General features: G+C 48.9%; 1 long non-coding RNA gene across 1 annotated transcript in view; it reads right to left on the bottom strand.

Moving 5' to 3' along the window:
- Nucleotides 1–24,920, bottom strand: part of LOC146869099 (uncharacterized) — a 220,748-nt gene that overhangs the window by 125,844 nt on the left and 69,984 nt on the right. Inside the window, exon 2 of the long non-coding RNA XR_014961168.1 lies at nt 22,512–22,646. This is a non-coding gene — a long non-coding RNA (uncharacterized LOC146869099). The remainder of the gene's footprint in view (nt 1–22,511; nt 22,647–24,920) is intronic.

Genomic DNA, 24,920 nt, shown 5'->3' with positions numbered 1-24,920 from the left:
TAGCTGCAGTGTCAGCTGCGTCAAGAGCGCATTTTATGCAAGCGTTGCTTATGAGCTTCCCTTCTCTAATAAGTGTCTCCGCTCCTTCTTTATACTGATCTGGGAGGTGCTGCAGCAGTGTCTCTAGGGTATCATAATGCGTCCTGTAGTATCTAGCCAGAAGTGCCTGACTGTTGGCAATTCTCCAGATGTTAGCTGCCTGTGCAGCAACCCTTTTTCCCGATGTTTCCAAGACCTTAGATTCCTTGTCGGGGGGAGGAGCATCACCCGTTGTCTGTGAGTTGGCTCTCTTCCGAGCATTGGAAACCCCCAATGAGTCTAAAGGCAACTGTCCTTTTATGTAGGCAGGGTCCACTGGAGCTGGCCTATATTTTTTTTCAATTCTAGGGTTAAGGACTCTCGCCCTAGTGGTCTCCTTAAAAATGTCATTAGCCTTTTTTAGGACCCCCTTCAGCATGGGCAGAGTTTTCACAGATCTTTCTGAAGTAGAGAAGGTATCCATTAGAAAGTCGTCCTCAATAGGATCAGTGTGGAGTTGTACGTCATGATTGTTGGTGGCTCTTTCAATTAAGGCATTGAAAGCAGCAGTGTCCTCTGTAGGAGATGTTTTTGCCACATATGCCTGTGTGTCCGGAGCAGTATGTGTGTCCCCTGCATCCGTATTGTCCACCCAAAGTTGGTTTTGGTCCTCAGGGTCAGTATCCACAGGATAAGTGCCCTCAACATCACCATCATCTCCAGCATCCGTATCAGAGTGTGTGGGTGAGAATGACTGAGTTTCTGGGGTGCCAAATTGAATATGTTCCACCAGATCTGGTGATGTGGTTCTCTTCTTTTTCAATGGAATCTTGTATGGCTCCATGGGTGTCTCCGTTACAATTTTCCGTTTGTATATGGAAAGTCTACCAGTGGTGGCGTTGATAAACTGCCTTGGAACCTCATCTTCGTGAGGCACTGCAACAGGTCTCTGTCCCATCTTTATTCCTGTTGGTGCATCGACAGTTTTCTTCGGGTCGATAGCTTCTTGCTGGTCGAGACCCTTCTTTGCGTCGAACATCTTCGGTCGCACCGCTGGTGGGAGGCCGAACTTTATATGCGTCGACGCAATGTGAACCGCGCTGACCGGTTTCGGCTGCGGGGTTGTCTTCGCACCAGTTATGTAAGCCTTGTCGTGGATGCGTAATAACGACTCCGACACCTTCTGCTTGACAAAGGGAGATGGTGTCGTGGATTGGACACGGTCCTTCGACGCCTTTTTCGTTGTGGCATCAAGCCCCGTACCAGATGTCGTCTTCTGGACACGAATAGTGGGATGGGTTGGCTCTCGATGGCCGCCCTCCATATCTGTGTTGACGCTCCTTGGCGCCGATACCTTCGGGTCGGCACCCTTGGCTTTGAGTTTCGGCGCCGCCCGTGGCTCGACGTCCCCATGACCTCTCTCGGCGTCGACAGCCTTTTTTTTATGTCTTCGGCTCCGAGGGCTTCGAGGCCTTGTCGCCGTGGAAAGACTCTTTTACTTTCGGTTTCGATTTCGGTGCCGTTGCCTTCAGTTTCGATTCTCGTTGATCGAGTGATGGCGCTTTGGATACCGATGGCTCTTTAGTATAGTTCGACGCCGGGCGTTTATGCGGGGCGGAAGAACGAGAGGAATGATCTTGGGTAAGGCCTTGTGGCGATCCCGCGACCTGAGCCTTATCGAGTGCCTCCTTTGGCCCTGTGGCGACCTGAGGGCCTAGCTCATTTTCCGAGCCATCCTCCTCGGCCCCAAGGGCCTCTTCGTCGTCTCCTACCTGTACGACGACGTCATCCTCCTCTTCATCTATTATATGTTCGTCTTCGGCATCATAGTCAGATTCACGCTCCCACGCCGGATCCGACATCTCTCCCTGAACTTCAAGGTCCACGACCTCCTCATCTTCGGTCCCGAAGATGTTGTCCGGGTGCGGCGCCGCTTTCTGTGCCTCGAGCCGAGCTGCTCGACGAATGCGAAGGGTCTTCTTCGATCGAAACCTGGAGCACGCCATGCAGGTGGCTTCGTCGTGGTTTGGAGAGAGGCACTTGTTGCACACCGGGTGCACGTCGAAGCGAGCATACTTAGCGTTGCAAAGAGGGCAACGCTTGAAGGGGCTATTCGATGTTTTTGGTTCCATCGTCGATCTTGATCGGGCCTTGGACGTCGAAGGGCAAATGGCTAACTTCGATGAAACTACTCGGCGCCGAACGAAAACAATACCGATGAATAAAAGGTCTAAATACTCTAAGAGCTAAGATTAGGACATCCGAACCCAATGGTGGAAAAAAACAATCTAAGGATGGAGGGGATGCCCATGCGCACTGTAGTCCAGGGGAGGAGCCATCTATCTCATGATACTTCGAAGACTCTTCCAGGACAACAATGTGCAATCATCCGGACCCAACACTAGGCGGCGATCTATGCACAGATATGAATTCAGCAGCCCACATGCCTCGAACTGTTTAGGCCCCCAATATACTGGCTTGGGCCCTGTGATTAGGGTCTGGGGTGTTCTCAAATGGACTGCAGCGGTCCGCTCACACCACCATTGAGCTGGAATCTTGAGACCCCCAGACCCCAACTTCTAGCGGGGTGTGGGGCACTCATGTGGGTAAAGGTCTGACACTGATACAAGACCCGCCAGCTCGGCACTGCAGACTCATCTGTGCACGCAGGACTGTGCATGGGTGTACCACACATATTGCCTACGGGGATCGAATGAAGATGGCTGCCCTTGTGCACGGCGACACCTCCTGCTGATTCCTCTGTATGGGGTGCTTCTTGTCTGTTCTACTCATGGGGAAGGGAAGAGCGCCTGAACCCTCTCAGGGAAACACTATTGAACAATATGCCACCGTCGTGCCTGCCACCCAGCAACAAACACAACACAGGAGTACACAGTCACATGGAGGAGCCTTCCCAGGTTGATTTTACGGAGGCTATCCAGGGATCCCGAATGGCCTTGGAGGGGAAGATAGAGTCAGTCTCCATAGAGGTGCACCTCCTGTGCACTGTTTGCGAAAGGTGTCTGACAAGGTCCATGCAGCGGAAGGCTCCATTGTCGATCTCCAGTCTGCAGTGGTGACTAGCAAGAAACAGGTGAACACCCTTACATGGAAAACAGGGACACTAGAGTCGAGGGCCGAAGACGCAGAAGGGAGATCCCAAAGAAACAACATCCGCCTCCTGGGATTCCCTGAACGCACCGAGGGGACGTGTTGGAGAAGTTCATAGAAACATGGATCTGGAATACTCTGAAACTCATAGCTCTGTCTCTGCAATTTGCAGTCGAGGGGGCTCATCGTGCTCTGGGGCCCCTCCGATGCCGGGTGCACCGCCACGCACTATCATAGCGTGAGCTGCATGAGCTACAGGGACAGGTACTGCCTTCTTTGGGCAGCCCGTGAAGCCAATAATATCCTGTTTGAGAACCACAAGATCTCCATCTTCCCAGATTATAGACAGAAAGTGCAAGCCCAACGCAAATCTTTCCTGGAGGCAAAAAGACAGCTATTGGTCATGACCCTCCGATATAAACTCTTACACCCGCACAACTGAATGTAATTTCAGAGGATAAGCCAAACTTTTTTGACACGGCGGAAGATGTCTGGAGATGGCTGGAGATGTGGGACAAAGTGCCGAAAAAAAGGCGAGGAGCCTGGACAACAGTGACACGAGGCAATGCAACGCTTTAGCATTCGGACAGGGGAATCTGGGATGTCTCTGGCATCAATGAGGCCAGTGTCACCAGGATCCTGCCAGGATCGATGTTCAGGAAGATGGTATCATGGCGCTGGCAGCTCCCGAGCATGGGCCGGGGCAAACATCAGCCTCAACAATGGACATCAAGCTGGGATGCTACAGCTGGGCGTGAGGAGACTTGAGAGACTGAGGAGGGAGACGGCAGAAGATGGGGGCAATGTCATTTAATGCTGTCTGCAATAAGGTATGGTGCACAAAATATGATAAATGCCAGTGGACCAGGAAGCCCTTTCTACTTCTTAGTAGTAGGCTTAATGGTTGGGAAGAGAGGGGTTTAGGCTGTGGGTCCTGACAGCGAGACACAAAAATGGGCAAAACCCCAGTTATGTTAAGTAGAGTTTGTTCTGGATGAGGAGGCCTTCAACAGTTGGTTTCTCTTTTTCTGCCACTAGTCCCTATGGGTGTATGCTTGCTGATTTCAGTACATACGCAGGTGCAACTTAAGGTGTTCAGTCCATCCATTATGGGTGCCCTGCTTCCTCTCTGGAGGGCTGATGGGTTGGACAAGTGGGGGGAAATACACCTAATGGCTGACTACACCGGTGTCATCAACTGAAATGTCAGAGGATTAAATAGTTACACAGAAACGTTATAGAGTCCACTCATTTCGTCTGCACCATCGGGTCAAGATAGTCTGTAATGGGGAATGAGGTCCAAAAGTTAGAAATAAAATGGAGGCATCAACTATTTACGGCGACGTACTTGTTCTATGCTGGAGAGGGTGGCGATCTTGGTTGCCCCGGGGGTCCCGTTTCGCCATGTGTACAGTGAGGCGGATGAAGAGGGACGATATCTGCTCCTTCAGGGCGAGCTCAACGGCTAGGACATTACCATTCTGAACGCGTATGGCCCAAATGTTGATGATGGGCTGTTTTATGGGGCCATGAAGGTATTGCTGGAGGGCAGCGTGGGGTCCCCTATAATCTGGCTGGGAGACTTTAATTATTTTATTTTTTATTTTTATTTAGCGCGAACTAGACCCGAAAATATTGAGTATCAGAGCGCTTTACATGAGCACCAGTTTCGTTACACAAGGACACATTAATTTTCTGTTAGGCACAGGGAGATTAAGTGATTTGCCCAAAATCACAGGATGTTGAGCGTCCTTGCCGAGACTCGAACCTGGTTCCCCAGCTTTGAGGTCGACCGCTCTATGGAGGAGAAGCTACATCCTCTCCCCCCTCTATAATTGCATGGTAGATGGGGACAGGGATCGGCTCCCACCACGACTGGGTACAAAGCCCCTGATGACAGAGTCCCTCTCCCGGGTCATGGATAATTTGGAATTGATGGATAGTTGCAGCACCTTCTACCCACATTCAGCAGAATTCACATGTAACTCATTGACACACAGCACATACAGACACTTGGATGGACTACTGCTGGCAGGGTAAACCCCGGGATGATGTGGGCGGTTGATCACTTAGGGAGGTTTTTCTCAGACCACTCTTCGGTGCTTCTACGTCTACATTGGGGAGGAGGTCACGGACGGTGAGGAGATGTAGTATGCCCTCTGAACTCCTGATGGATCCAGCTAGCCCAGAAAGGTTGGCAACTGCAATTCAGGAGTATCTGGAACGCAACTGGGGCACTACCATCTCTAGGGCTAATCATTGGGATTCTCTTAAAGCGGTGGTCTGAGGGCTCTGTATAGAGCCGGGGTTGATCATCAGCTGGAGCTGGCAGAGGAGGTCCTTACGGAACTGGACCTGTTTCGTCTCTCGCGAGACGGGACAAATGACTTAGAGGAGGCTATCACACTAAAGGAGCTTAGGCTTGCCTTGCTGGAGCTAAATATGGTGAAGGCCGCCGGGGTTGACGGCTTCCCAACCAATTTCCTACCAACCTACCTCATGAAGATGATGGAGAAACTATTGAAAGTATTTTTAGAGGCTTGTATGGGTTGGACTCTGACTCCTACCTATGCGAGAGGTAATCATTTGTCTCGTGCTGAAGCCGGAGGGTGCCCCAGAGGATCCCTCCTCGTAGAACACTCTTACTATGATCAATTCTGATTTTATCATCCTCTGTAAGTTGTTGGCGAGGCACGTGTAGATAGGGGTGCGTGGGTTGGTTCATGAGAACCAATGCCGGTTCATGCCAGTTCATAGCATGGCGCCCAATCTCTGCAATTAACACATGTACTGCACCAGAACACCGGAATGGACCAAGATATGACGCTTGTATCAATCGACCTAGAGAAGGCCTTTGATACTGTCAACTGGAGCTATCTAATTACAGTGCTCTGGGGGATGGGCTTTGGCCTGGCGTTCCTGGGCTGGATTCAATTGTTATGAATGACCCATGGTTCGGGTAGGCGGTGAGGTGTCAGAGGCATGGCCGGGTCTGGTGGCTCAGTGGACTAATGCATCCACTGCAGGGGCCTGTGTTCGACCTCATGGTCACAGGTTCAAATCCCGGCGGGTCCACTCAGCCTTTCATCCATTTGAGGTCGATAAACTTTGTAACATTGAGTTGGGTAACAATATACATCTGTTATTTCAGCAACAAGATGCCCCGTTGCTGGGGTGAACGTGCGCTTTACAAATACACGTGTTATGTTATGGGCTGTCAAGTAGGACACTCGACAGGCTTGTCCCCTTTCGTCACTCCTGTTCGCCGTAGCTGTGGAGCCAGTAGCCAGTGGCAATACCATTACACAGGAAATCAGTGCCTTGGGGTCTGTGCAAGGGTGGGCAGAATCACATCGTCTTTATATATGCGGATGATGCATTGATCTATCTCCAGTCTCCAGATGAGTTAGTGGCATCCCTGATGAGACATGTGGCGGCTTTTGGTGGAGACTGCGGCCTACAAGTCAATATCTGAAAGATCTTACTGTTACCATTGGGAAGATTGGCCATGGTAACGCCTGAACAATTGCCAGAGCATGGGGTTTGATGGGAGGGGACAAGCTATCACTACCTGGGACCGATGGTTGCACATACAGAGGACACCTGCAGGCGCCTCAATGTGGACAGGGCTTTGAGAGGCCTGACTGGGTCAATTGAATTTTGGAAGATGCTGCTCCTGTTGGTGATTGGGTGGGCAGCCATTTCCAAGATTTTCTTCCTTCCTCACTATCTATACCTTTTCTAGAACTCGCTGTTCTCTTTCGGGAGGGACTTACTCGCCTTGATAGCCTGTTGATTTCTCTGGTGTGAGCAGGGCAAAGCAATCAGTTCTCACGGTCGGTTCTTATGAGGGATATGGAGAAGGGGGGACTGACGCTGCTGGATATGCATCTCTACTATTTCGCAGCACACCTTCTGCATGCTGCTTAATTGCTAACAGACAAGGACAATTGGGAGAAATGGTTGTTGCAGGGTATAATCGGTAAAGACACCTTTCTGCGCCTGTTGATGAGGGGTGGCCGCACTGATGTAACGGTCCCATACCTGGTACAGCACACGGCCCGGGTGTGGGAGCTGGCAGTGAAGAAGGTATTACGAAGGGCCCCCTTAGACAGGGAATAGCAGATCTGGGACTTCGAACCCTTTCGGTCCATAGAGCAAGATATGTCTATGGAAAGATGGAGAGAGGGGGGATGCTTTCTAGCGGGGGACCTTTTGCGGGGGTAGGTCTTTCTCATGTTTCAAGATACACAGGACCCCTTCGACATAGGGCAGGGTCACTTCCTCTGCTATGCCAAGCTAGGGAACAAAGCCAAAGAGATCTGGTGCACCCACCTGGCAGCCCCACTGCCTTCTCATACATTGGGCGGTTTGATCAGGTGGGGCCGATGCAGACACCTCATCACACTTTTGTATAAAGCTCTCAGAGAGGATGTCTCTAAAATCCCCCACGGGGGGGGGGCAGCATGGGAAGTGGACCTGGAGGTCCCGATCGAGGACTCGGATTAGAATCTTGCATGTGGTCTGGTGAAGAGGGCATCCTGCAATCACAGATTCCAACTGCTGCACTTCAATTTCCTACATCGTTCACATATAACTCCAGCGGGGCTTCGCAGACTAGACCCCACTTGGTGGAAGCTGGCTCTGTAACTATACCAAAGGTAGGTATAGTGTGCACAGAGTCCAGGGAGTCCCTAGAGGTATAGCAGAGGTTAAATTAGGTAAGTTCTCTTGGTGGTAGTGTGGGCGAGCAGTTAGGCTTATCCAGAGGATGTGTTAAGCATTTATTGTATTCATTCACTCAAGACTGACGGCACACATTCAGTGACTGGATCCAGACCAATTAGGTAAGTATAAAAAAGTTATACTCATGTTTTATTTCTAGAACCATGCAGGACTTGGCACAGGTGAGTGAAATATACTCTCAAATGCAAGACATTGCAAGGAAATTCAGTTGTGGTTGGATCTGCAATTGTTACAGGTTTGATTAAGGTTTAAAAACAGTTAAAATTACACAGATATCACTTTTAGAATACTTTTAGATTACTTTTGGATTGCATCAATTACTCAGGGTGGTATGCATAGATACCACACCGGGAATCTCACAATACAAGGTAAGTAAGACTTTTCAAGGTTTGCAGTATAGTTACTTTTTCTTTCATACAAAGTTCAGCTCAACACAACATTTTCAGGAACAACACTCGTAACATGGGTTGCTATGGGAGAAAAGTGTTAGCGGGTACTCAGGTAAGTAAACGTCTTACGAGTGGGAGTTTTGGGGGTTAGGAACAAGGTTCCCCAAGGGCTAGGTAGGCACTCAAGTTGCACCAACAGCATCATTAGGGCGGCCGGGTGCAAAGTGCAGGGGCCCAATGTTAGCCAATGGGATTAATGGGTCCTTCGGTCAGGGACTGCTAGCGTGAAGGCCACTTGGCTGTGGGAGCAAAGCTCCTGAGATACAGATCAGCACTGCAGGAGCCAACAATCACCACAGGAGCTGCACCACCAATGGCAAAGGGGCAGCCGGGTGCAATGTGCCAAGCGACGTCAGGGGCTCTGTGCATTTCAATGTGTGGAAATTTAGCTTGCAAACTGAACATTATCTGCGCCATCTTGCCTCTCCCCATCGCAACGCACAGCGAATGCACGGCCGCCATTTTAGGCACCCCACTCTCTCCCCGCTCATTGTCAATCGCCAGCGCGTTCCCCTTGGCGCTGCGAGCATCCCCCCGCGCGCTGGCCACCCCCGCTCTCTCATACAGGCCATAAACCCTCTCCTTCTGCGCGACCCTGCTACGGAACCACATCCGACCGACATCCCATACATGGTCATGCCTCTCCTTTGATAACCCCCTTCCTCTGCGCCCCATTGTCTGAACTGGTCCCAGGCCATCACCTAGCCCTGCGGATGCAGTTTATTGCCCCTACTGTAAGGGAAACACCCCACATCAAAGGGATTACAGTAGATCAAAGCCCCTACTCCCTGAGACCCGACCGGTCACACACACCCCCCAGGAATTGGCGGAATACCCTGCTGCGCAATAGCCATCTCCTACTGTGGGTGGGGTGGGAACTTCTACTGTATCTATGTGTGGGATCGGATCTGAACCGGGGCTTCAGGGGATATTCCCCCATACATCAAGGGAATCTCAAGAATGTACTATGTGTAATAAAGCAATAAACCTGTGTATAAGAGACCAGGTCTCAGAGATGCAGTTAGAGCACCTCGTGACGATACCTTGCTGTCTGATCTGATGTGTTCTGCTCCGACGGAATAAAACTTTGTTTCCTGCCTTCCAGTCTCCGGCGCCTGCCTCTTTTATTGGTAAATTATCGAGTGGTATGAGAGGCGATTACCGCCGGGCAAATACTTGAAAGGTTATCGACTGAAACTGCCGCTACCATTTAACAATTGGCGCCCAACGTGGGGCCCATCAGCGACACGTGGATCCAGTGGGAGAGGTCCCGACGACAGAGTGAACGACTGCAACGATCGGGAGAGCTCCTGCCCAATAGACCCTCGTCTGGCAGCCGATCATCCGAACTTCACTGGTTCCGAGCAGACCTCTCTCGAGTGATCTACGGTCCTGACTGAGAACCATCAGGAGTGCCGCGGCAAATACGGAGAGTAGAGGACGATCGGGCGCTGGAGGCGGAAGACGAGAAACTGTCCACGCGATCCGGGTAAGGTCGTGAAACACGACAAAAGTGCGAAATAATTGATTGATTGTTTGAATACTAGTATTGCTCATTGATTGTTCTCTTTGAGATATTTGCTGTCTACAAACGGGGAGGAGTAGAAATACTCTCTCTCTCCCTTTGCAGATAGTGAAGGGTAGGTAACGCAGACTTTTGTCCCCGTTGAAACCCGTCGTGCCTATCTTTATCTCCCCATTGATTGATTGATTGATTGTCCGAACACTAGTTGTTCGATATTGGTTCTTTGGAGGTATTCTCTGCTTACAAATAACGAAGAATAGAGATATTCTGTCTAGTCTTTGCAAGCAGTGAAAAGATAGGTAGTGCTGACTTTTGTCCCCGTTGAAACCCGTCATGCCTATCTTCTCCCCACTGATTGGTAGTTGGTTCTGCCCGGACCGCTTATTAGAGGTGAACCATCCGGCTTCACTGGAAGGCACCCCTAATAAGGACATGTTCACTAAATATGGACTAGTCGCCGTAGCTTATAGCAAGCTATGGCATAAATATACAAGGAAGGACCCCGAGAGTCAGTGGCCACTGATGGGATCCTTCGACGACCATAAGATAGAAGCGCTAGAAATAGCTCTGCGTAGCAATAAGACGACGCCTACTATGCTTGACAGTATCGGCATGTGGCGCAAAGAAGCAACGCAACGGAAAAAGAGGGAAGAAGTAAAAGCAGAAAAGGAATTACGAAAGGCAGCTCACCTTGCCGCTAGAAAGTTAGAAGAAGACATAAAGGAGAGAAGGGAAACTAAACTAAGACAGGAGCCCGAAACCTCAGGCCAGTACGCTGTTAGGACCCCTTCTTTGCTCTACCCTGAGTTGTCCTCCAAGCAGCGAACGAATGGCGAATTACTGTTAGGTCCCCCGATCATTTACATGCCCCCTCCGTATGCACCCTCCCTATCAGTAGTGCAACACCCACAACCCCCGAACACGAGCGAAAGCAGTACAGGGGCCTCGGCCCTCACGGCCTCCGCGCCGGCTGAGCCTCTTGTGCCGAACCCAACGTCGACTACAACGCTAGATGACCATGAGATAGGAAAGAAAGAGTCCACCAGAATGAATCGACTAACTAAGGATGAACGAGCAGGAATTGATAAGATAGTAGGGACGCTGGTGGAGCGAAAAGAAAGTGAGGAGTATATAACAGAAGTGTATAACTCGTATGCCGACAGCCGCAGACGACACTTCGTCGTACGGCTCTGTTATCACGCCCTGAATGCATATGAGGATAGGTACCACGATAAAGGTCCCGAAGGCTTAGCGGCCCTATATAGGAAGGTAGACATTGGGGAAGAAAGAGAGGGCGATGTAACGAACCTCTTCACTCGTACACTCGAGGTCTACCGACACCTTAAAGAACATGGACAGACCACCAAAACAGAAACCCCCATAGCAACTAAACCCCAGGGAGGAAGGGCTGATGCCATGATGCCCATCAAAGAAGCTGCCCCCTACTGGGTCCCCCCACGGGGTCAGGGAACGCACGACGACATCAACCACCAAGATGCGAAGGGAAGGGTTGTATATAACTGGGTCTATCAGCCGTGGGACCGGCAAGATATTTTGACTTTTAGAAAGACTCTACCCGACTTAAGAAAGAACCCGACTGCCTTCTACACAGAATTGGGTACAGCCTTAGGCTCAACGATAATGACGTTAGCAGATATCGACTTGTTCTTTGGGCTATGCCTGCCGGCTGATGTGTGGAAACAAATCCGGAAAGTTGACCACGCTGAGCCGTTCGGATATACCTGGGTACAACTCGATACCATAGATAAACAGCGAGAACCAGGACAGAAACCCCCGAAAGCCATCTTAGAGCTCCCAGATTGTACAAAAGCTGAAGACTCTAATCCCAGAAAGAAAGGTAGACTGGTCGATAGTGACGGCTTGCCGCCAGAAACCCCAGGAAGATGTGTCTGAATACTTCTCCCGATTCGAGACTGTGTTTTCCGATTACAGTGGCCAAGACATGACCACCGCAACCGGACACCACCTCTTTGTCCAGAATTATGTAAAGGGTCTGTCACAAGAAGTTTCCCAGAAGCTACAGACCAGCGAGAGTAGTTGGGCAGCCTCCAAACCCGCAGCAATTCTCCGGATGGCCCAATACTACGAAAACCAGAAGAACGAGAACGATAGGGCGTCAGAGAAGAAGAAAAAGGAATTAAAGGAGAGGGTGATGATAGCACAGTTGCAAGGGGTGACCATAGGAAGGGAACCCCCAAAAGAGAATTACCAACCAACCGCCCCTAGAAAGCTACCCCCTAGAGACCATACACCTGCACCCTACAACGGACGGAGAGACTTAGATGGGAATCAATGTGCGTTCTGTAGAGGGTTCGGACACTGGAAATCCCAGTGCCCGGTCCTTCTGGAAATGAACAAAAATAGGAACCCCAGAGACACAGCATATGACCCCAGAAATAGAGGACAGGGACGAGGGCACACGAACGACGCCATCAACGACAGGCCAGGCAGACCAAACACCTTTGATCGCCCCCGACAAAACCAGTGTCAGCAGTCCGACTATGAAAGCACTCATGACTTCGCATAGGACCGCCAGGGGCAAGGGAGGGATCCAGTCGAACTCCGTGTTGACCAGCAAGGTCCTTACGTCACCGCTAAGGTCTTGGGCACAAAATCTCCATTCCTGGTAGATACTGGGGCGACACGTAGTGCGTTATCTAAACGACTGATTCCTAGGGCACCCTTGTCTGGCTCACACGTAACCTCAATAGGCTTTGACGGAACGCCCTCCACTAACCCCTTATCAGCACCAATCCCCTTTGACTTAGAAGATAACACCACCGACACGACCTTTCTGCTCTCCTCCAACACCCCCGATGCTATTATGGGACTTGATTTGCTAAAACATTTTCGAGCTACCATCAGATGCTCCCCAGACGGAGTTCGAGTCATCCTACACGATAACCCAGATCTGTCCAGACCCTGTCACACACGGCGTATGCTCTCTATAACCGATGCTGATATGTCCCTACTCGACACATTACCTTCACATCTATGGGCTAAAACCGACTCAGACGTAGGGCGCATGGTGATCGACCCGGTACACATAACCGTCCGACCGGATGCAGTGCTCCCAAAGCTTCCACAGTATCGGATATCACCCGAAGGCGAGAAGGCATTGGTGGAAATCATCGAGTCCCTAGTCGAGGCAGGAGTGGTAGAAGAAGTAGTCAGTAATGTTTGCAACAGCCCTATCCTACCCATTGTAAAAAAGCAAGGCGAGGGGGATGAGAAAGCCTACCGTTTCATTGTTGACTTGCGAGAGGTTAACAAAGTAGTCGTACCCCAGTACCCCGTGGTCTCAGACATCACCACCATCCTCACCCTGATTCCATCCACTGCCACCATCTTTACCGTTATTGATCTCAAGAACGCATTCTTTTCCATCCCCATCCACCCAGACAGCCGCTACCTGTTCGGCTTCACTTTAAAAGCCCGTTCGTACAGATTCTGCAGGGCACCCCAAGGCTACACAGAGAGTCCTAGTATTTATAGCCAAGCCCTCAAGAGGCAACTAGATGCAGTCAAACTACCCGATGGAGTGGCGTTGATACAGTACGTCGATGACATTCTTTTGGCGGCCGACACCACTCCACTTGCCGTCACAGCCACCATTCACCTCCTCCGCTTCCTTGCGGAGAACGGTCACAAGGTCTCCAGAAAGAAATTGCAATTCTGCCAGCCCCAAGTAACGTATCTAGGCCACCTACTATCCAAAGACGGGAGGAAACTTACCCCTGACCGAATTCAAACCATCCTAGAAACCCCTGTTCCCAAAACTCAGAAGCAAGTGCGGTCCCTAGTGGGCCTCACCTCCTTTTGTCGTCAGTGGTTGCCAAATTTCAGTCTTATCGTAAAACCTCTGCTTTCCCTGCTGGCTAAAGATACCCCCTTCCCCCTCCCCTGGACACCCGAATGTCAATCCTCCTTCAAAGAATTACGAGACGCCCTCTGCTCGGCCCCAGTCCTAGGAACCCCAGACTACACTAAACCTTTCTCCCTCTACACCCACGAAAGGGAGGGATGTGCGTTGTCTGTCCTAACCCAGTCCATAGGCCCTAAGCAACGCCCTTGTGCCTACTTCTCTGCCACTCTTGACCCCGTAGCCATAGCTTTGCCCGCCTGCCTTCGAGCAGTAGCCGCCGCTGCTGTCTCTATCCGGCAAAGTGAGGGGATCGTGCTCTCGAACCCCCTCACAGTATTGGTACCCCATGCTGTTGATACCCTCCTGAACCAAACCAAGACTCAACACCTGACTAGCGCACGACTGACTGGTTATGAACTGACTCTGCTTGCACCCCACATCACATTAAAACGATGCACCACTCTGAATCCAGCCACACTACTGCCTCTCCCTGATGCTGACCCCAATGCATCCCCTATACATGATTGCGTGACCCTCACCGACGAACAAACCAAGAGTAGGGTTGACCTCCGGGATACTGCCTTCCCGGACCCTGACGGAGAACTGTGGGTGGATGGCTCATGCATCAAGGTCCCCGATGGTACCACCTCAGCTGCCTATGCAGTCACCACAGCTCGAACAGTTGTTGAGACAGCCCGCATCACACAGCGATCCGCGCAAGCGGCGGAACTAATTGCCCTCACACGAGCCTGCATCCTGGCAGCAGGGACAACCGCAAACATTTACACAGACAGTCAGTACGCATTTGGGGTAGTTCACCACTTTGGGCTCTTATGGAAAGAGAGGGGATTCTTGACTTCTCATGGCACACCCATCCTGCATGGAGATCTAGTCTCTGCCCTGACCGAAGCAGTCCTCCTCCCCACACGGTTAGCTGTGATCAAATGCCAGGCACACAAGAAGGTGACAGACATTATAGGACAGGGAAATGCACTAGCTGACATTACTGCCCGAACCACAGCCGAGAATAGGTCCACGACCCGTATGTACGTGACCAGGTCACAAACTGAGAAATGGAAGGATGCTAGGGAAACAATTAGGGATATCCAACTAGCCAGCACACCACACGAATTAACTGAATGGGCCCGGGTGGGATTGAAGGACGATGACGGTTGTTGGCGAACTAAAGACAAATGGTTGCTACCCGACTCATACTTGATCCCCATGCTGACCATGGCACACTCCCCCGCACACATAGGGTCTGCCCCCATGATCGAACTCATCTCCAAAGTCTGGCACAACGACAGAATACCAGACTCAGCCAAACGTTTGGTCCAACAATGCCTAGTATGCCTCCAACACAACCCTGGGAAAGGAACTGCTGTACCCCGGGGAGGGTTTGGGGTCCCCAATCACCCCTTTGAAGTCCTACAAATGGACTATGTCCAGCTAGAAAGGTGCCAAGGTTTAAAGTATGTACTTGTCGTTGTGTGTGCCTTCAGCAAGTGGGTGGAAGCCTACCCAACCCATGACAACACCGCTATGACTACCGCAAAAGTACTACTGAAGGAATTCTTCCCCCGATACGGCCTTTGTCGAATTTTGTGGAGCGACAACGGCCCCCACTTCGTAGCCGAAGTTATCCAACTCATCTTAAAAGGGTTGGGTGTAAAACAGAAATTCCATGCGGTCTTCCATCCCCAATCTGCAGGCCTGGTTGAGCGACACAATGCCACATTGAAGCTTAAGATAGCAAAAATAGTCGCCACCACAGGGCTAAGATGGCCAGACGCTCTCCCACTAGCATTGCTATCAATGCGTTCCACCCCCACCAAACACCACTTAACCCCCTACAAGGTCGTCTTCGGGCGGCCCATGAACCTTTGGACTGCACCAAAACCGACATCCATCCACGACGTCCCGGACGTCCTCATGTCTGATTATCTGTACAATCTAACTAAAACGTTGTCTATCATCCATCAGCAGGTGCTGCACGCCATTCCCGATGTTTCCAGGGGCCCCGGGCACGACATCCAACCTGGTGACTTCGTCTTAGTGCGTAACTTCCAGCGCACCAAGAGTCTGGAGCCCCGGTGGACGGGCCCCCTGCAAGTCCTGATCACCACCCGAACAGCTCTTCGAGTGGAGGGGAAACGCAATTGGCTGCATGCACACCACTGCAAGAAGGTATCACCGACCCTGACAACCACGGACAACGTCACCGCCCAAGAGGAACTTCTGGACAAAGACCGACCATCCCTGAGCCGCTGCCCGGATACAGAGACACTTGAATTGATTGAACATCCCGATCCCACTGTGCCATCCAAAGAAGGGTATAACTTGCGACGAAAGGAGAGAACTTCGGCTAAGCAGACCACAGGCTAAGTGGAAATCTCAGAGCGGTAGCCTAGCCACCTCAAAGGCCACCAGGAGAGAAACTAAACAAAGTCTGTGGTTCTGCCCGCTACCGAGTCTCTTGAAGGTGATGGAAGCGCCCAACATGAAGATGATGGAAGCAACCGGACGTCCGAAGATCCACTACAGAAACCCAAAGACTGACCGAATGCACAGCTTAAAGACTATTACACTTTTCATTACCCTTCTCTTTTGCCTTCTCCTCATGGTCACCTTCTGGATCATGGAGGAGAACACACCCGCTCATAAGACATTGCTGACCACCGTTCAACCTACCACCACGAAAGAACACCATCTGATCTCACTTTCACCCCAACTCCGAGAAAGGCGTAAGGAGTTCTGGAATAACTCTTTTGTGCAGTTGCTCCACCAACACAATCTTGCCACCAACGCCACTAACTGCTGGATCTGTGGATTGCTACCACATGCCACTGGGCACTCAATCCCTTTCATCCCTTCACCTTTTTCTGTCCATGGTTCCTGCCTCGCCTGGCTGATCCTCCTGCAGGAGAGCTACAAGGACAATGCCACTTCCGGCAGAACCATGTCACACTTCTACCATGGGTTCTGGCTGAACAAAACTGGTAGAACTTCCGCCCTCTTCTGCCCTCTGAGATCGAACACTTCCTTTCACATGGACATCCCTGCCAAAGAACGAGTTGAAATGCAAGTGTTCAACAATCCAGCCAGACCCACCTTCTCTTACCTCCGAAAACGGACAGCCGCCACCCTAACAGTGGCCCTGTCCGTCATCAACATCACTGGATCTGTATGCCTCGAAGGCCTGGGGGCACAGCTGGTGGGCCACAGCTCCTGCCTCATCACCCGAACATTGGACTCAGTTGACCCACCCTCCTTTGTTGCCTCCCCAAATATGTACTTCGTCTGTGGTACTAAGGCCTACACCTGGCTCCCGAAAGGTTGGGGAGGCACCTGCTACATCGCCTTTGTCCTTCCCCCGACATATGTGGCTCCAGCAAACCATCACCGACAGAAACGTGCCAAAGACATTGTACAAGCCGACTCCACCGGAGCGCAGTTCATGGACGCAGTAAAAGGCCTTGTTCCACTCTGGGGTCCAATGGCAAACAGCCGTGCCATCCGCCACTTAACCCAGGCAGTCGAAACGGCAATGAACATTACGGCTGGCGCCCTCGCCAACAACACCGCCGAGCTCCAGGCCGTCCGCTTAGTGGCCCTTCAGAACCGCCTCGTTCTAGACGTGGTTCTGGCAGATCGTGGAGGAGCATGCCGCATCATTGGGTCCAGCTGTTGTACCTACGTACCAGATAACTCACCCTCAGTCTACAAAGCAATTGAACACCTCCACAGACTGTCCACAGAGGTCCATCAAGAGCAAGAAGAATGGTCGCTGGGGAGTTGGTTTTGGGACGCTATTAAAAGTTGGGGATGGAGGCTGTTTTCATTTATCCTAATACCGATTGTGGTACTATGTGGATGTTGTTTGGGGATTCAGTGTCTGCCACCTTTATGTTCGCTTTTTATGAACTGCATCTGCCCTAAGACTTTGAACTTTGAAACAGAACGGATGAAAGCCCTTTATGAGGTGGAAGTCCGTAGTATTATGGGGATAAATCCGAACTAGACAAGCTGGCGAGATATGTTAAAAGGGAGGACTGTGGAAATTTAGCTTGCAAACTGAACATTATCTGCGCCATCTTGCCTCTCCCCAGCGCCACGCACAGCGAATGCACGGCCGCCATTTTAGGCACCCCACTCTCTCCCCGCTCATTGTCAATCGCCAGCGCGTTCCCCTTGGCGCTGCGAGCATCCCCCGCGCGCTGGCCACCCCCGCTCTCTCATACAGGCCATAAACCCTCTCCTTCTGCGCGACCCTGCTACGGAACCACATCCGACCGACATCCCATACATGGTCATGCCTCTCCTTTGATAACCCCCTTCCTCTGCGACCCATTGTCTGAACTGGTCCCAGGCCATCACCTAGCCCTGCGGATGCAGTTTATTGCCCCTACTGTAAGGGAAACACCCCACATCAAAGGGATTACAGTAGATCAAAGCCCCTACTCCCTGAGACCCGACCGGTCACACACACCCCCCAGGAATTGGCGGAATACCCTGCTGCGCAATAGCCATCTCCTACTGTGGGTGGGGTGGGAACTTCTACTGTATCTATGTGTGGGATCGGATCTGAACCGGGGCTTCAGGGGATATTCCCCCATACATCAAGGGAATCTCAAGAATGTACTATGTGTAATAAAGCAATAAACCTGTGTATAAGAGACCAGGTCTCAGAGATGCAGTTAGAGCACCTCGTGACGATACCTTGCTGTCTGATCTGATGTGTTCTGCTCCGACGGAATAAAACTTTGTTTCCTGCCTTCCAGTCTCCGGCGCCTGCCTCTTTTATTGGTAAATTATCGAGTGGTATGAGAGGCGATTACCGCCGGGCAAATACTTGAAAGGTTATCGACTGAAACTGCCGCTACCATTTAACAAATGAGGATCTCCGGTTCGGTAAAGATGCTGCAGGCTCAGGCAGGGAGGCTTCCTGGAGACGACCACTGGCTGAAGACATAAGTTGGGATCTTGAGGGATGCCTGGACACCGTTGGTTGGGCTAACCAAGGCTGTATGGTGTCGGGTGCAGAGCTGTCTTTTGGTGTCGGGTTCTTTTTACCAGCTCCAGTCGCGGTCGGGGGGGTCCCTTCAGCTTGAGGCTACAGGCGTCAACTCGAAGTTTGAGGGAGGCCAGGGATCACAGATCAGGATACAGGAGACACCTCCTCGCGGTGTTGGGCCACTCAAACTCAGGCCGTAGGCGTCCGGTGCTGAGTGGTGCAAAATCGTGGAGCCGCCTGGATCCAGATTCTCACGGGAGACAGAGTCTTAAAGATGGTTGCAGTGCAGGGCCTCAGGGTTTCTGGGGGGATGCTGGACATGCAGAGGTTTCTAAGTAGTCAGGTCGGAGTCGGGACAGGCCGGTAGAGCTGGGCCAAAGCAGTTGGTGTCCTCTTCTTCCTGGATCAGCATGGCTCTTTGGTCATTCTTCTTTCTTCCATGAATCTGAGGAGGCAAGGTTCAGGGCCACCCCTAAATACTAAATTTAGGGGTGTTAAAGGGGTGTGCAGGTCGGGACCTTTGGGCCCCTTCCTTGGTGTGAGTAATACCCACATATTTCTTAATTGAAAATAGATAATTGTGATTCGAAATTAGGGAAAAGCTTTCCATTCATGCCTATGAACCTGGAGGACCAAAGGAATGAATGGGAATTCCATGCGCAATTTGCGAGTACCAAATAGGTACTCGCAAATTGCACATGCAATTTCAAGAGTGCATTGGGGGCCGCAGGCCACCCTGATGCACCCCTGAAATTGGCATTGAAAGTGCACATGTGGCCAGAGCAAACATCCCTGATATATAAGAGAATGTCGTCAGCGTATAGTGAAATGGCATGCAAGTCTGTGCCCATTGGGATGCCCCAGGATCACGCAGACGCACGAATGGCCAGTGCCAATGGTTCTAAACCAGGGAAAAGATTAACGGCATCAGTGTGGCCCTCATATAACGCGATGGATCCGCGGATCCGCAAAACACCCTTAAAAAAGGTAAAAGACTAAGGGAAAGGTATGGCAGAAGTTACTTTTATGTGTTCTAATTCTTTCCCTTCCACATGTAAACTAACCAGCACAGTTTGCTTCATTTGCAATATACATGTGTGCTTTCTCCATAGACATTTTCACAACCTCAGCTTCCATGGCAATTGATTTGAAAGTCCTTACAAGCCAGTTAAAGGTTAACAGTTCATAAACCTTTGTCAATTCTGCAAGTCTGATTAGGATTCTCATTGGAAGTTACCTTTTACTTTAAAAAATATATATACATGTTTTACAAACAACATAATCGCTATGATATATTGCATCAGAATACAAATAGCAGTTATTGACTACTGAACCTAATAATCAGCACCCCAACATCGGCCAACCTTAACATTTGCACTGCCTGTTTTTTAGTTCTCTTCACACTCCATGCTGTTTGGAAAATGTCACATTCTGCACCCAACTCCTTCATTGTCCTGCTCCTCCATAGCAGCATCTTGATTAGAGTGTGGATTGTGGGCCACAATGTTTTCATTTGGGCCAGAGAGCCAACATTTGTGGTATTGACAGAGATCTTGTATTTTCCAAAGTGGACATCACATGGTTTGGCCATGGAGGTAGGAAGTGGCATCAGCTGTAGCCTATGATTCACAGCATTTCGGATTAGCGCCCAGACCTCATGATAGTGAACTGTGGCGGCAACGGTCTAGGCAGAATCACAGTGGTTGGACTTGAAATCGAATTGAGGAGTCATTGGCAACATTGATGAATCTCTTACCTCGAAGAGCCTACGTATCATTTCAACATATGTCAAAGGCATAAGTGGCAATGGTCATTTCAATTTTGCACAAAGATTGATAAATCTATTAGACGTGTTAATAAAATAATTTCAGTATTTCTCTGTGGCCATTGGGCGGAGGCCAGTTAATAAAATAATATCTATTTTGACATGCCAGAGTATACCGAAAGGACGGAGCACATTTCACAGCAGAAGGGAACCAGACCTTCTTTAACAACATCAAGGAATGTATTCAGGTTCTACATATAAGAGTATAATTACCACAAAGACAATTTATAGAGCCACCCAGTGAACACAAGAGCATTTTCTTTTGTGAAAAATTAATTTTATTTGTTTACCAGATCCGCAGATCTAATCTAACTAGAAAAAAATGAATGGAACCCAAGCGTGTCTGGAGATATGCATAAGTGAATGTCTGTGTGCATGTAAGAGAATGTGTGTTGTGGTCTGTGTAAATGTGTCTGTTAGTGTGTGTGTGTGTGTGTGTGCGTGTGTGCGTGTGTGTGAGTGAATGTGTGTCTCACAGTGTAGGAGAGTGAATATGAAGGGTTGCAGTTGTGTAGGAGTGAGTGTGCTTGAGTATATTGTAATAGTTGTGTTTCTGTATGTAATGCATGTGTGTGAGGGAATTTGTGTGGATTTGGAGGTGTGTGATGGTAAGTGTGTGTGTGTGTGTGTGAGATTGTGTGTGGGGGTGTGGAGGAGGCTGTATTTTGTATGGGTATGTTTGTGACTAAGTCTGTGTGTGTACGTTTGTAAATGAATTTGTAGGTATATCTCTATGGGTGTGTGTGCGTGCATGTCAGTATGGAGGCCTGTGTGTGGGTGTAATTGTGAGTCTTTGTGCAGGTGTGTGACTGAGTCTGTGTGTGTGTGTTGATGTGTGGGGGTACCTGTGCATGTGTTTATTTGTCTCAGTGTGGGTGTCTGCCTGAGTGAGTGGGAATAGTTTCGTGTGTGAGTATGTATATGTGTGAGGGAATGTGTGTGAAGGTGTGTGTTAGGTTGTATGTTTATGGGCATGTGTGCATCAGTGTGAGCAAGCATTTGGGTATGTTTGTGCTGATTTGTGTGTCTCAATGTGTGTGTGCGTGTGTGAGAGATAGGAGATATGTGTATGTATATGAATGTGTGTATGTTTATAAGTGTGTATGTAGGTGTATGTGTGGTTGAGTGGGTGCCTTTGTCAATGGGTGTGTGAGTAAGTGTGTGCTGAGTTCTGTGGTTATGTGTGTAGAGTTGTGTGGATATGCGTGACTGTGTTGTGAGGTTGTGTGAATGCATCTATGAGTGTGGAGTTGTGTGGGTGTGTGTCTGGAGTTGTGTGTGTCTGTGGGATTGTCTGTGTGTGGGATTGTGGCACTGTGTGGGGGAGTTATGTGAGTGGTTGGGGTTGTGTCTGTCGGTGGGGTTGTGCTTGGGTTGTATGAGTGTGTGGAATGTGTGAATGTGGGGTTGGGCTTCTGTAGTAGGGTTGTGTGTGGGGGTTGTGTGGGTTTGTGTATGTGACTGTGTGTGCAGTCTGTATGTTCTTATTTTGCACTTTTTGCGGCAAATGCATGTGTGCCTGTATGTGTTGCCAGTAAGTGTGCCTGTGCATGCACAATGGGAAAGCCGGGTCTGTTGGCTTTAACAATGCTTGCTACTCCTATGAACCTTATCTACTGATGATGGTTCTTGGTCTTCCGTGTTCAGAATGCAGTCTAAGTACACGCATGGAGGTATTATTATGTGTTTTAACAAGATTGTCGCGTGTTCAGATTTGATGAGATTTTATAGTACGTGTTTTGAGGCACTTTACTTATTTCAACATTTTATGAAAATAAACTTGTCAGATGACTGCATCCAAGCATACAGCACTAGTTAAAAAATAACCCTTTTATAAACATATCTCACACTATTGATTTAGAAATCCAGATGGTGCTGATGTGAAGTCTTAACAGTAAATCAATGACAACCCCCTTATTTCCAGCTTGTGGTCTTACCTTGGAGTGATGGGGTGACGTTAAGGAGAAAGAATATCAAAAAGTAGATCATCATCGAGCTTTGAGTCTTCATTGTCTTCGACAGCTCTCACTGCAAGAAGTGGTATTAAATGTGCGTCCGACATCTAAATAATCCTAAAAAGAAAAGATAGCAAAAAATGATTTACAATTTTCTTAGAGAAAGAAATAATAGGGACATTGGTGATAAATTAAATAAAATTACGAGGAAACGTGCAGATGCAAAATGGAAGGCTCACCCTCTTAACATTATCTGGTTTTACACATTAATACATATTCAATGTTTGTCTACTTTTCACTGAGTCCTGGACAGTGGATAGTTGTAACATCATGTCACAAATAACAGACACAAATTTCACTATGTCGTTATTTACTAAATGATACTTAGAAGCGCTGCTTGTTAAGTAGGCACACCCCTACTGCTTCAATACTGGGTAATTAGAATTAGATGGCAATAAACGACTGCATATCATTGTTTGATCATCAAGTGGTGCGGTCAACTGTTTATAAGAATCAGAATAGCGATTCTCCAAATTGAATGGCAAGAGAATCTAAATTTCGTTAAAGACATTGAGGCTAAGATTATGCATTATTCCTTTAATACCACTCCACGGAGCACTTGAAAGAAGCTTACATCATAAAATAAACATTATAGAACAGAACATTCAAAACATATAATAAATCTGTGTAGTAAACAATCTTAAACAATCTGCCTCTTTTAAATGCCTAACTAGCTCCCTTCTTCAAGCTTGAATAAAGATAAAGAATCCACAGGAAGCGAAAAAAAGTCAGAGGATCGAAGCTCCTTTTATCAAGCTAACTGAAGCTCCTTATTGCAAGCAAACTATTGGTTATTATCTGGAATGAAAAAGGGAAGCATTAAACCTCCAGTGAATGCAAGTCTGAAGAACAAGAAATAAACAAGGCTCTCAATCATTAAAAATTCCTTCTATAGCAATGACATCTTTTTTCAGCTTCCCCTTTTTGGTATTTTTTTATGCTCTATTATCCTAAAATAGGTCTATCCCAATAATCCAGGATGGGAGGTTGGGATAATGTCAGCCTCCGTGTCTTTAATGAAATTCAGATTCTCTTGACATTTAATTTGGAGAATCGCTATTTCATTCCAAGACCAGAGGCTGCCCTTATGCAAGTTGTTAGCCTATTAATACCACATCAGACGCGTTCAACTGGCTTACAGTAATGCTTCGCAAAGGTGGAGGAATTAGACCAGTGTAATGTAATGCAATGTTTCTTTAGTGTTTCTTTAATGCATCTTTGAATATGTCAACAACCCAAGTTATGCATGCAGCGCGTGATGTCTGTGCATGCGCTCATGGTATCACTGTAGAACACTATGTTTGTCTTTGAATCTGCACTCGTGCCATATTGGTAGATCGCAGTGTTTTCCTTTGCAATGTCTTCCACGTGCGCTTTGTGTGTAGTTAGTTTGTTTCCCGTTAATGGAACCAGTAAGCTGCTGGATCCAAGCTGAGAGCATACAAAGTGTTGTGGGTCTGTGGATTTTGAATAAAAACCTCTTGGATTTAGCTTTGCTGCCTCCAAAACTCATCATTACAGCCAGTCAGTGGCTCTCTAAATAACCTATAGTTTGCCACCTTTAAAAGGTTTGGCTAGCCATTGCACCCCTCATAGAGTGTGCTTGAAATGGCTGTAAATCGACACCAACTAGCTGCATAGTCCATTTCAGCCACTGAGCAATAGTTGAAGTGATAACAGCTTTAAAGGGTTTTACAAACGAAATCAAAAGCTGGTCAGTACCATTATGCTGAAACTCACTCATTCTGAAATTGTACTCCCTCATGCAATTGACAAGACACAGCTTTCTGGATGAATCAAAATGTTGATAAAATATAGTGGCAGACATCGTTTTTGTTCTTCTAGTTATCTCAAATGTAACCCCAAACGCATCGTAAACACTATTACTTAACTCCAAAGCTTTAACATCGACACTCATCGAAAAGATATAGAAGATAGAAGTAAGATCCATACAACTATTACCAGGCCAAGAGGAAAACATAGAAAGAACTAAATTAACATCCCATAGGACATTGTACCTAGATCTAGGAGTTCTCCTTAACCTGATGCTTTTAAGGACTCTACAAACTGAAACATTCTTTCCTACACTCCAACCATTGACCAGACTGTGCCCCGCAGAGATTGCGTACCTATTGCAGTCTATCGTTCTATGACTAAGGCCCCTATCAAACTGTTCTACGAGAAAGTTAACTACTTCAACTATAAAAGCCTCCACGGGACCCAAGACCCTTTCCAAGTACCAACGTACCCACGCCTTCCAAATTCCTCAATACCTATAGAGGGTTCCTGGAGCCCAAGACTCCTCTAGGAGTTCCTCAGCTCTTCCTGAAA

This window comes from Triturus cristatus, chromosome 1_1 (assembly GCF_964204655.1).
Source record: "Triturus cristatus chromosome 1_1, aTriCri1.1, whole genome shotgun sequence".
In the NCBI taxonomy this organism is placed as follows: domain Eukaryota; kingdom Metazoa; phylum Chordata; class Amphibia; order Caudata; family Salamandridae; genus Triturus; species Triturus cristatus.
The sequence above is the reverse complement of the archived record's forward strand: the minus strand, read 5'-3'. Positions and strand labels throughout refer to the sequence as shown.